This window comes from Bombina bombina, chromosome 3 (genome assembly GCF_027579735.1).
Source record: "Bombina bombina isolate aBomBom1 chromosome 3, aBomBom1.pri, whole genome shotgun sequence".
Taxonomy (NCBI): Eukaryota; Metazoa; Chordata; class Amphibia; order Anura; family Bombinatoridae; genus Bombina; species Bombina bombina.
In genome coordinates this window covers 1,093,426,738-1,093,441,533 of record NC_069501.1, presented here as the reverse complement: position 1 = coordinate 1,093,441,533, position 14,796 = coordinate 1,093,426,738, and the positions used below count along the sequence as shown (strand labels likewise).

The window sequence follows — 14,796 nt, the reverse complement described above, 5'->3', positions numbered from 1 at the left end:
CAATACACATTTCTGGATTCACAAACACTACACAATGGGAAACATCTCTCATTTACCTTTATTATTGCATTTCTGTTATTCAACTCATATGCTTGCAGCAACTGCATATCTACATAGGCTTAACACATGATCACTCATGGATGCACATACATTACTTTTAACATTCACTCATACATGTGCATTCAAATGATGGGGGAAAAACACATTACATTCTCTCTAGGAATCACAAAACACAACATATGGATTTTACTGTACTTTTAACATCATGATTCCATCACCAGAAACCATTAGGAATTACGTACAACAAGAACATCATTACACCAGATTACAGATGTCACTTTATGGGAAGGAACAACAATGCCAGACCGCTATATAGAAGTCAGCATATGTGGGACACAATCACAATATATACGTACATGTACATAACACGCATCACCCATCACGCAACCACAAAGCACACATTTAGATTTTATTCAGCACACAATAACAATGTAGCACAATACAACAACACAATGAGGATTTCACAACTACATAGGCAGGTTAATAATATCATGACGTCATTAGAAGATTCAACCATACACATCACAGATTCACCACTGTACCGCCCCTTTAGGAACTTTAACACTCAATACTACAATACAACATATACGTAAAACACACTTTTGAACAGCATTATTATGGAGATTTCAATGGGACAATTCAGAAATATTGTCAGATCGCACATCAATTATATATATAATACTACAGATGACAGCCGGAAGTTATTCAGTATTCGTGCAATTTTTATGGGACGCATACAATATCGTCAGATCGAAAATCAATTATATATATAATACTACAGATGACAGCCGGAAGTTATTCAGTATTAGTGCGATTTGAAAGGGACGCGTACAATATTCACATCTCGGCAATCACTTATATATACAATACTACAGATGACAGCCGGAAGTTATTCAGTATTAGTGCGATTTGAAAGGGACGCATACAATATTGACTGCTCGGAAATCACTTATATATACAATACTACAGATGACAGCCGGAAGTTCTTCAGTATTATTGCGATTTTACAGGGACGCATACAATATTGACATCTCAGCAATCAATTATATATACAATACTACAGATGGCAGACGGGAAGTTATTCAGTATTAGTGCGATTTGAAAGGGACGCATACAATATTGACAGCTCGGCAATCACTTATATATACAATACTACAGATGGCAGACGGGAATTTCGGAATTATTATTGCGATTTGAAAGGGACGCGTACAATATTGACAGCTCGGCAATCACTTATATATACAATACTACAGATGACAGCCGGAAGTTATTCAGTATTAGTGCGATTTGAAAGGGACGCATACAATATTGACTGCTCGGAAATCACTTATATATACAATACTACAGATGACAGCCGGAAGTTCTTCAGTATTATTGCGATTTTACAGGGACGCATACAATATTGACATCTCAGCAATCACTTATATATACACAATACTACAGATGGCAGACGGGAAGTTATTCAGTATTAGTGCGATTTGAAAGGGACGCATACAATATTGACAGCTCGGCAATCACTTATATATACAATACTACAGATGGCAGACGGGAATTTCGGAATTATTATTGCGATTTGAAAGGGACGCGTACAATATTGACAGCTCGGCAATCACTTATATATACAATACTACAGATGACAGACGGGAAGTTCTGAATTATTATTGCGATTTTAAAGGGACGCATACAATATTGACAGCTCTGAAATCACTTATATATACAATACTACAGATGTTACTTTATCATTTACAAACAATATTGCAGCAACATTGATCGATCACATTCGATGCACATTATACACAACTATGCACTTTCATTCATGTTAGCCTGGACGTGTGCTTGTTACTATAACATCGCGTTTAGGAAATATTGATTACGCATATGATCAAACATTACAAACATGCACTGTATGTGTGATATTTGACACTTTCACATTGAGAATCATTGTTTGAAACTAACATTTCAGCAAACAACAAATAAACGCCCACTGTCAAAGCATTCGCGCCGCTCACATACAAACAGGTGAATACAATCAGCAATCATTACAAACTCACTACCATTGGACTAATTGTACTATAAATCCCCCAAACAACATGGCCAATGCATCACTTGTGATCCACATCAGATCAAGTGCTTACCTTGTTACGCTGTTTTGAAAGATGGATGACGATGACATGGTAGACGCTGCTGGTGGTGCTATTGGCGAACTAGCTGTTGGTCGAATCAGGCAGCCTCGGCGGCTCAGACCGAGACGAAGGGGTCGTCTGGTTCGAGGTCCTCGTGTCTACAGGGTGAGACCCACCTTGGAAAACATGAGTGACTTTGAGGTTTATGATAAGTATCGGCTCGATCGCGAACAGCTCATTGGCCTTTACGATCTTCTTAAACCTCATTTGGAGCCACGTATACAAATAAGGACTGCTGTTCCCCCCATGAGTAAGATGCTAAGCTGTCTATACGTCCTGGCCTCCGGGAGTTTTCAATCCGGAGAACTGTACATGCATGGCCTGTCTCAAGGTACATTCTCTGGGGTGTTTGATAACTTTCTGAACGCCATGGTACGTATCAGTAAGCAATACATAGGATTCCCACAGAATGATGGTGATTGGAGGCGCCTGAAGCGGGAATTCTTTGATATTGCTCAATTGCCCAATGTCTTGGGAGCCATTGATTGTACCCACATTGCGCTGCGTGCTCCAATTGATGACTTGCCCTTCAGAAATCGCAAACATTTTCATAGCCTCAACGTGCAGTATGTTTGTGACGCACGGATGAGGATTATGCATGTGTATGCGAATTTTGGAGGTGCTTGTCATGATGCCCGCATCCTCTCTCTGTCGTCCCTGTGGAGACAGTTTGAGGAAAGACAAATGCCCCCTGGTTATCTCGTTGGTGAGTATTAGTGCACAACATGGTTAATTATTTTGACAATTGCCCCTGTATTTTTTAACTGTTAGCGTCATGTTCAGCTATAGGATTAAATTTAACCATTTGTTATTTACCGACGCTAATGTCTATTTTTATTGAAATGCAGATATGTAGCATGTCTTACCTTAAGTGTTCAGATAGAGAATGCAATGTAAACATGTAGTTAGCATTTTACACAAGGTTTGGTTTAGGAGAAATACGCATATGTAGCATGTCTTAGATGAAATGGCAAGATATTATCTCATGCAATTTAACCCTGTCATTGTCTTTTTCTGCTAATGTCTAGTTTTATTGAAATGCAGATATGTAGCATGTCTTACCTTAAGTGTTCATATAGAGAATGCAATGTAAACATGTAGTTAGCATTTTACACAAGGTTTGGTTTAGGAGAAATACGCATATGTAGCATGTCTTAGATGAAATGGCAAGATATTATCTCATGCAATTTAACCCTGTCATTGTCTTTTTCTGCTAATGTCTAGTTTTATTGAAATGCAGATATGTAGCATGTCTTACCTTAAGTGTTCATATAGAGAATGCAATGTAAACATGTAGTTAGCATTTTACACAAGGTTTGGTTTAGGAGAAATACGCATATGTAGCATGTCTTAGATGAAATAGCAAGATATTATCTCATGCAATTTAACCCTGTCATTGTCTATTTCTGCTAATGTCTAGTTTTATTGAAATGCAGATATGTAGCATGTCTTACCTTAAGTGTTCATATAGAGAATGCAATGTAAACATGTAGTTAGCATTTTACACAAGGTTTGGTTTAGGAGAAATACGCATATGTAGCATGTCTTAGATGAAATGGCAAGATATTATCTCATGCAATTTAACCCTGTCATTGTCTTTTTCTGCTAATGTCTATTTTTATTGAAATGCAGATATGTAGCATGTCTTACCTTAAGTGTTCATATAGAGAATGCAATGTAAACATGTAGTTAGCATTTTACACAAGGTTTGGTTTAGGAGAAATACGCATATGTAGCATGTCTTAGATGAAATAGCAAGATATTATCTCATGCAATTTAACCCTGTCATTGTCTATTTCTGCTAATGTCTAGTTTTATTGAAATGCAGATATGTAGCATGTCTTACCTTAAGTGTTCATATAGAGAATGCAATGTAAACATGTAGTTAGCATTTTACACAAGGTTTGGTTTAGGAGAAATACGCATATGTAGCATGTCTTAGATGAAATGGCAAGATATTATCTCATGCAATTTAACCCTGTCATTGTCTTTTTCTGCTAATGTCTAGTTTTATTGAAATGCAGATATGTAGCATGTCTTACCTTAAGTGTTCATATAGAGAATGCAATGTAAACATGTAGTTAGCATTTTACACAAGGTTTGGTTTAGGAGAAATACGCATATGTAGCATGTCTTAGATGAAATAGCAAGATATTATCTCATGCAATTTAACCCTGTCATTGTCTATTTCTGCTAATGTCTAGTTTTATTGAAATGCAGATATGTAGCATGTCTTACCTTAAGTGTTCATATAGAGAATGCAATGTAAACATGTAGTTAGCATTTTACACAAGGTTTGGTTTAGGAGAAATACGCATATGTAGCATGTCTTAGATGAAATGGCAAGATATTATCTCATGCAATTTAACCCTGTCATTGTCTTTTTCTGCTAATGTCTAGTTTTATTGAAATGCAGATATGTAGCATGTCTTACCTTAAGTGTTCATATAGAGAATGCAATGTAAACATGTAGTTAGCATTTTACACAAGGTTTGGTTTAGGAGAAATACGCATATGTAGCATGTCTTAGATGAAATAGCAAGATATTATCTCATGCAATTTAACCCTGTCATTGTCTATTTCTGCTAATGTCTAGTTTTATTGAAATGCAGATATGTAGCATGTCTTACCTTAAGTGTTCATATAGAGAATGCAATGTAAACATGTAGTTAGCATTTTACACAAGGTTTGGTTTAGGAGAAATACGCATATGTAGCATGTCTTAGATGAAATGGCTAGATACAGATTTATATATAATTTTTTTTATTTTTTTTATGTTTCTGACAACTTTTAATATGGATTATGGTTTTTAAAAAATATATTTATACAACAATATACTAGTTTAAGTATTCTGTTTGAATTATGTTCTGTTCTAAATTTATAGGTGATTCTGGGTACATGAGCCGGCCTTGGCTCATTACCCCCTTGCGTAGCCCAACTGATGTGTCTGAGGAGCGCTACAATAGGGCTCATAAGAGAACCAGGGCGGTGGTTGAAAGGATGTTCGGGCTCCTGAAGATGAGATTCAGGTGCCTGGACCGTTCTGGAGGAGCACTCCAGTACAACCCAAAGAAGGTGGCTAAGATCGTTGTAGCCTGTAGCGTCCTGCATAATATTGCACAGCGGGCTGGGATGCTGCAGGCCGTCCCGGTGGACAGAGACCTCCTCAGAGATGAGGAGGATGATCCTGTTCTAGAGGGGGAATTCCAGGACGAGGGACTTGATGTCAGAGCAGACGTCATCAACCGCCACTTTAGACGGTAAATAATAGAAGTTACACTGGAGTATTTTCAATAGATGTGAACTCTAGGGAAATGACAAGTAGAGAATTGTGCAAACATGTTAGTATTGATCAAATGTTAGAATAATATTTATTTCTCATAATATAGGTGATGCTCTGGGCATTGGGTCCTATAGCGAGTCTTTGCCACCTGGTTTTTATAGAGGACATCAGATGGTAAGTAGAAATGTATGGACTGTTGCTGGCATGATTTGTACACAAATACATAATATGGCATACATTTTTAAAAATATAACTTTGTTTACACATTACTTATGTACATAATCAGAAAGGGATACTCTAGAATGACTATGGTTCAATGTCACACAGAGGTTTGTTCTGCTCAATATGACTCATCTTCACACTTGATAGAAAATAACACAGGTTCATACACAGGCTTAGTAAGCTAGTGATAGATATTTAGTATGAAATGGGGGGTGGGAGAGGGGTACAGAACTGATTCACACACTTGTATGAAATCTTTATATATAATTTCTTACATTAGGGAGATGACTTAATATAAAGACTGAAAGGGAACAATTTGAAGCCTGACAGTGAAGATTTCCAAGACTGACAGTGGGGAAAAAGCCAAGATTGAAATTGAAGTATACCAATGGGATCATGTCTGGCATATTTAAATTCTGCTGACCTTGAAAACCATACAAAGACATGTTCACATGGTAAGTGCAAACTATTTGATAGAATAAGGCTGTGGAGACATCCTATTGGAGACACTTAGATGATTTTCTATTTTGTAGATGGTATTTCCCAGTCCTCTATTTAATGAACTGATGAATAAGACACCTATTGAAGATCAACTGTTTACCCCTGAATTGACATTCAAAGACCATGCATTGTCCAGGTTGGTGTACCAATGCATGCTAGTGAAGACTGTAGAATATTAGTAGCTTACATACATTAGTCATATTTAGTTCTTAATTAGATATTTAGGGATCACAATCAGACACTTAGATGATTTTCCTTTTTAGATGGTATTTCCCAGTCCTCTATTTAATGAACTGATGAATAAGACACCTATTGAAGATCAACTGTTTACCCCTGAATTGACATTCAAAGACCATGCATTGTCCAGGTTGGTGTACCAATGCATGCTAGTGAAGACTGTAGAATATTAGTAGCTTACATACATTAGTCATATTTAGTTCTTAATTAGATATTTAGGGATCACAATCAGACACTTAGATGATTTTCCTTTTTTGATGGTATTTCCCAGTCCTCTATTTAATGAACTGATGAATAAGACACCTATTGAAGATCAACTGTTTACCCCTGAATTGACATTCAAAGACCATGCATTGTCCAGGTTGGTGTACCAATGCATGCTAGTGAAGACTGTAGAATATTAGTAGCTTACATACATTAGTCATATTTAGTTCTTAATTAGATATTTAGGGATCACAATCAGACACTTAGATGATTTTCCTTTTTAGATGGTATTTCCCAGTCCTCTATTTAATGAACTGATGAATAAGACACCTATTGAAGATCAACTGTTTACCCCTGAATTGACATTCAAAGACCATGCATTGTCCAGGTTGGTGTACCAATGCATGCTAGTGAAGACTGTAGAATATTAGTAGCTTACATACATTAGTCATATTTAGTTCTTAATTAGATATTTAGGGATCACAATCAGAAAAAGGAATACATATTATAGTTGATATAGAGGTATTTGAATGGACATGAAATATTACATTTATGTTCAGCATACATATATTGTTTACATGTGATATACATTATTATGTATAAATTTAATTTTTGAAATTTAAATATTATTTTTAATCAACAATATAATGGTGTATGTATTTCATTAATTTAAAATGAATGTAATGATTATGTGTAAAAAATGTTGATCAAAGTTAGAGCATAGACACCATATGATTTTAAATGTATTTTATGAATATTTTACAACGTGTGTATTAACTTTGTTCCATTTTTATTATTTGTCATTTCAGATTGGCATCTGATGACTTCATGGAATATTTAATTATTTTCTATTAAATATATATTTTTTTTTTAGCAGATTCTAATATATATCAATATAATCTGTAAATAAATAAAACTTGGACTCCCATGACTGATAGTTGGCTATTTGACAAGCACATGCATAAGAGAAAATAATGCATTAATAGTAGAAAATAAAATTCTTCAGAGAATATTAAAAGATATATTTTAACATTAATTGGGGAGTCATATTCTTCAATGCTTTTATATTGAAAAAGTATATATTAAAAATATTTAGGATATGTATTAATATTATGATTGTTTTAACATTTAATAAGGTGAAGTGGTTCAATTACATGAAAGTGACAGTGTTGTTGAATGTAAAAAGAATTGTATAAGATCATGTATCTTCCTTAGGTATCTCAAAACATTATTAGAAAATATTTTACAATTATTACATTTATAAATGGTAGGTCATTTAACTTTATAATTTTTAATAATTAGTTATTGGATGCCAGGTTAATCTATGTAATTTTCTAGTGGAGTCATTTAACTATACTTAGTAATATTATGTATTTATTACAATCTTACCTCTTGGGTTAGACATCAAATATCTATATAGAATGTAATTTCCCCTTTAGTTTATTTTGTCAATGTTAAATCAAAATACAATATGTTTGGGTCCTTAAAGGGGTCATTCAAAATGTATATTTTGTATACATTGTTACAAATATCATACAAGAATTTAAACATATTTAGAATGTACTATAGAATTACATTCAGTCTTTAAATATACTTGTTAAAATAAAAATAAATGCACATATCTTAGTCAATGATATAAGGCATCTATATGCAAACAACAATCAGCATCAAAATAGCCTATGTAGAGATGTATTTAATCCACGAATATATATAATTACAATATAATAATTGAATAACAAAACATATAAAGTTGGTCAAATATAAGATTATGATACAAAATGCATACATAACATATAGCTTAATGTCCCTCTACGCTGAAGGCTAAAAAAGACCTCATTTAATAAATATATTTTAGTCAGTGTGTAAAACAATCTAGAAGTTAATCTAAATTTGCTTTACTCATATGTTAGACTCATTTAGCAAAAGGAAGGTGCCTAGGTTTATGATATATTAAGCATTATTGTGAAATGTTTATTTAAAGGGACATGAACTCAAAATATACTTAAAGGTAGCCATTTAAAAAAACAAAGATTTATACATTCTGAATGAGTATTCTATTTTAATCAACTTTAAAACTTGTCTCATATTATGAATGCTCATTGTGATGTTGCTATCATTACTTTAGAAATAAGGCAGTAAATAGCTAATTTATTTGCTTCAGTACTCTGGACAGAACTTGATTGTTTGGAATAATTGATGCAACAATCGTCAAGGACAACCCAGGTTTTTATTAAACAATTGTCCGTAATATAAAATATCATTATTGTTTTTCAAAGAAACATAACAAGATAACTTAACATTTGATAATCGTATTAAATAATAAAGTTGATTAACATTTCATGCTCAATCACCAATGGTAAATTTTTTTGGACAGTGTCCCTTTAAGAGCTTGAAATAGTGTATTTACTTCTCTTCCTATCTTGACATACTTTGCTTGAAAAGCATATCGAGATAGGCTCAGTAGATGAAGATTGGTGGATGCACAGAGATGCCTTATGTGATTGGCTCAACCATGTGCATTTAAATTTCTTATGTTGAGGATATATAAATACTAAGAGAAAATGATTTACATTTTAAAGTCTAAACAATCTTCTATCTCTACAGATCATTTGATACAATTGTTTGTAATGTCTCTTTAAAACTAAAGACGCCATTGCACAATAACATATATGAGCACTTCAGAGAAATACAAGCTCGAGGTTTATTTGCGAATAACAAAGCTGTAGTTTAACATTTATAAACAGATTATCAAAGTTACTGACATTCTTCCCGGAATTTTAACATTAATAAATATTGCGTGGGAAACGCATCTTCAAACACCAGATTAGCATATTTAAACATTAGTGTAATGTCACGCAATAGCACACAATCAATGTGCATTATAAATACATTTAATAGAGCAATGTCAATACTTCACAATAAATTTATTTAAAGAACAATAAAGACATACAATATTAAATGTGTATTTGTATTAAAGAAACAGACCGTTATTAAACCGAGAAATGTCTACAACATTAATAATGTGACAGGATTAGATTTTAAAGAGTATTTAATCATTAATATTTCACGGATCACGGATATTAAATCTGCGTCACACATATCCGCATGACAGGCCCATGAGTTACAAATAAGTCTACATGAAAAATGAAGTTACAGCACCACCAAGCGGTATGTGTAAGGAAGTTACTAAGATATGAAACATTAAGGAACGGCCAATCAGAGTTCATCACACAAACACAACTTGAGTCAGGATGGTCTCACAGACATTATAACAATATTTCAAACTTTTATCCAATCAGATGTACAGATAAATTGTCCCATGGTGCATCTCATGTTTACTTCACCATATAAAAGTCCATTACACGTTGCCATCTTTGTCAGTTCTCTAATGCCTGCAGGCAATATATATTATTATTATACAACCCAGCAGGCATGTCAGTTCCCAGGTTCACCAAGGAGGAGAGCGCTGCACTGGTCCACGCCGTCAAGGACTTTTATCCCCAGCTGTTTGGGAACAAGAGGAGCTCGACAGATGCGCCTGTTAAGAAGGCCCTCTGGGAGTCTATCACCAATGCGGTTAGATTGGTGTGTGACGTCCAGAGGACCCAGGATCAGATCATGAGGAGATTCGGAGATATGAGGTTGCGTTTATCGAAAAAAGTCAACCTCATAAGGGACTGGGTACAAGCCCGTAAAAGAGGGGGCCAAAGAAAGGCCCCGCGGAAACTGTACCTACTCCCTTATGAGGTGACTTTATGCGAGCTCCTCAATCTCCGGGTCCCCAAAAGATTTAGATCCTCGCCATCCTCGGCCTCCTCTTCTTCCCTCCCAGCTGCGGGATCTGAAAGTCCTGACGCGGGGGACAGGGCAGATGCTTCTCCGTCCGGTGGCCTGGGAGGACCCGATAGAGAATCTGAACCAGGTAATTATCCAACTTCATATAATATTTATAATGTTAAAAATCCAAAATGTGTATTTAGTCAGATACTAAACCTATACAGATCTCACAACATACACTACATATGATGTTTAGATATCTGATTTTACATTAGTGATACATGAAATTGGAATGATGTTTCTTGCGCTCTACAGAATATGCGTCACAGAGCGGAAATGTAATTTCGCATCCACGTTAACATGGGTTTGCGGAAAGTGGCATTGCTTTATACATGTTGGTCAAATGACGGATGCGTAATTCCGCTTGGAATCATTGCGCAATGATCGCGAAAATGGCATTTCTCATCCACGTTAACATGGGTTTGCGGAAAGTGGCATTGCTTTATACATGTTGGTCAAATGACGGATGCGTAATTCCGCTTGGAATCATTGCGCAATGATCGCGAAAATGGCATTTCTCATCCACGTTAACATGGGTTTGCGGAAAGTGGCATTGCTTTATACATGTTGTTAAAAATTAAATGGAAAATCTTAGATTAGTGAAGAATACAGTATTCTTATTTTAAATATTATATCTAATAAAAAACGAATAATACTAATAAATTATAACATATGGCCATCAATTGATGATTATGTAATAACAAGCATATATTCTTAAAGATACAGTAAACAACACAACTGATTGAAAATAAGAGTCCAGGATATATTTATCATTCATTTAATTGCGGAAACTATTAACTCATGGGACTACCAAAGGATTAATATTTTTCTATTGATTTGTTATTAATGTAAATATTTTAAACATGGCATGATTAGTATTAATGATATGCAATCCTCATTTAATATATTACAGATATGGATGTGGCTGCTGGATCCTCAAGCCAGGGCTTGTCACAGTATGGTATGTCTCATTTTAATTGACATTTGTCTTAGAAACATGGAATGAACATTACATACTAAATACACATTGTTCTATATTTATATGTAATGTCTATTTAATAGATGAAAATTATATAATTATTCGGATATACTTAAATAACATATTTGATTTTAATTGCATGCTCAATACCATTCATTACATCAACATATGGAGTAGATAATTCATTAACAAACAACAACATTGTGGAATCTATTTAATTTTAGATTAAAGGGATACTGAACTACAATTATTAATATTGTCTTTCACATACAGTATGCAATATTAATAAACATAAAATATAATACTATCATCATATGTGACATATTCTATTGCTAAATGTAGTTTAAAATAAAGAAAGTACGTTTATGTGCATCTAAATATTTGTTGACCAACCTGGGTTTATATTGATGATTGGTGGATACCTTCAACAAACAATATTTATTGAATCCAATATTCCTTATCTGCCTTTAAGATTAATATCGAACAACATTCGAATTATAATAGGAGTCAATGTTAAATCATTTTTTACAGTTTGAACATAGAAATCAATTATTTAAATTAATCATGTCAGTGTCCCTTTAAGACAAAATAGATTCATTCATCATTACATTATTTTTATTAAAAACTATTGATATATAAATCTAATTATCTGTTGGAGTTACTTTATATATATCTGCATACTCTAACAGCACCATGATTACATATTAGTAATAATAAAGTTTGTTATGTATTGTGATAAATATGTGTTGTGTCCTAAACAAGATTACTGTACATTGAAAAAATGGCTCGATGTGACACATGTTTGTTTAGATTTGTCAACAGATGCTCCTCAATATGTGGTTTGTGTGTATTCTTGTAACTTCTTAAGGACATATGACGGAATTATTCCGTCATAAAACAATTGAGCTAAGTGAAAGCTGTGTCCTTAAAGGGTTAAGAACATTGATCATTGGGTATATTTAGATATGCAATAGCAGCATCTGAGATGAATTTGATGTCTAATGTAGTCTGACATTAAACATATGTTGAATACAGATATGTTTACAGAATCCCCTTGATTCAATCAAGCATTTTCTGGTGTAATGACTGCTCTATTATTCACATTTTAAAGTTGATTAATGTTAAAATTCTAGACAGATGTGATTTAGTGATATCCAAAATGTGTTTAATAATATATATCTATATCATTCATAGAGAGAGTTGGTGTGGGGAGCCCACAGGAATCCAGCAGTGACATAGAGCCGCCTTTGCGGTCTCCTGGTAAGTACATTGACTCATTTATATGTAATTGAAGGTGTATTGCTAATCAATATTATGATCATGATTCCGATGAAGCATAACATTATAAAAAATCATAGAATTTATCTTCTGATTATATATTTATTTTTTATATTGAGCGATTAATAATTTCTACTTTATTATTCTACACATTTGTTATTCATAAGATGTCTAACATATGTTTTTTTCATTTTTTTTTTTTTTTAACAACAGTCATCAAGTGATACACACATGAGAAATCTTAAATGTTCTATGTACTATGCTTTTATGAATTTAACATTAAGACAAACAATACATTAAGATTCTGATTTATTGACAATAACAAATCTATTGTCATTTGTATGCTCCATCAAAATGATGTAAATCATAACTTTGTGTGTGTATATCTTTAATGCAACATTGATGTGCGTATTTGAGCAACAGTAACATATGTTATAATATCTGATCTTAAGGTGTACACAACATGTTATGTTTTACAGAGATTGATGTCACATGTGGGATGGAGGAGGAAGAGGCTGCCTTGGAGTCTGATGGTATGTGAAATATATCTATCATGTTTCCAACATGTTTCTTTTTTTGAAATCATTTTATTGAAGACATTCAAAGTCTACAGCTTTTTCCCTTTAAAAAGGAATATTATTTGTCTGTTCAAATACACTACTGCCCCCTTTCTATATCAGGCAGCATGAAAATCTGCTTGTATATATTTTTTTAAGAATATATAATTCATGCCATCATTATGTCACATGCATATTCCATGCCAAAACACAATAATAAGTTTCACATTGTACAGACAGTCATTGAGATTCATCTGAGTGCCTATATAGATACCATATCCTCATTTCAGAATAGTTTACAGATTCAAACACACTTCGAGGTATATTGAAAACATAATCAATTTTAAATGCGTTGATTTGATGTCAGGATGTATGAGATGTTAATATATTTATTTTACATTTTCAGATGGATCCACCACTTCTGGTCATCTGGATTCCGCCCCTGCCCAGTCACAGACCCCTCCCCGTGCACACACCCCTGACCATGGCCACACCTCTGCACACACCCAGAGCCCTTCCCATCACCAAACCCATGACCATGCCCCGACCACTGCCAGCCCTTCCCATATTTCATATCCTGTCCCTCCCAAAAAACGCCCATACACCCCCCTTCGCCGCTCTCCCCGTATTCTGGCCCGTACAGCTGCCCAGACCCAAACTCCCCACTCCCCAGCTGTACGGCCTACCCTGGAGCAGCAGCTCACCACTCCCCAAGCCATTCCCATCCCTCCCCGAGCCAATCCCATCCCTTCCCCCTGTTTAAACCTTCATTGTCCTGGGTGTCAGATTGTCCTTCCCAGGCACAGCTGTAAGTATCATTCTAAATACACTTTATAAGATACTTAAAGGTACAGTGAAGTTAAATTGGTTAAATTGTGATTCAAATCCAGCATGCAATGTTAAGCCAATGTATCATAGAATACTCTTATGAATTATTCGTCATTCTCTTGATATATTTATTGAAAACAACTTATTCCTATAATTAGTTTAAACAATAAAATAAATGTGGCCATCATTTCTTTATTGTTGGATGAATGTATCCATCAACCAGCATGCACAAACAAGGTTCATCAACAAATATTGGCTTCCATAAAAACCAACATTCTTGCATTCAAAATATAGCTTGACAATTAAAACATATAATGAATATGTGTAATTTCTAAAGATTTGTCATGTCATGCTCTATCTGAATCAGTCCATTAAATATTTAGGTTCAGTGTCCCTTTAATTGGATATCACTACATATACCAAACACCACTACTTGGATCCAAAATTTTATGTCCAAATGTGGATACATTATCTCTTGTCTAACCCAGTGGGAATGTAATTTCTTCTGGTTGCTATGTTTACACAGCTTGTCCTCAATGCAAAAATGTTTAAGGATAGGTGTGCCTACCACAGTCTAAATTGAATTTTTAAATTGCTGATGTAAGTACAATGTAAATCCTTTAACAA

At 34.2% G+C, this 14,796-nt stretch overlaps 1 long non-coding RNA gene across 1 annotated transcript; it reads left to right on the top strand.

The window, feature by feature from the left end:
• Positions 1–5,460: 5,460 nt before the first annotated feature.
• On the top strand, positions 5,461–6,580 carry LOC128652088 (uncharacterized). The gene is made up of 5 exons (XR_008401262.1): positions 5,461–5,503; positions 5,633–5,700; positions 6,029–6,203; positions 6,282–6,385; positions 6,513–6,580. It is a non-coding gene; the product is annotated as an uncharacterized LOC128652088 (long non-coding RNA).
• The last annotated feature ends 8,216 nt before the right edge of the window (positions 6,581–14,796 follow it).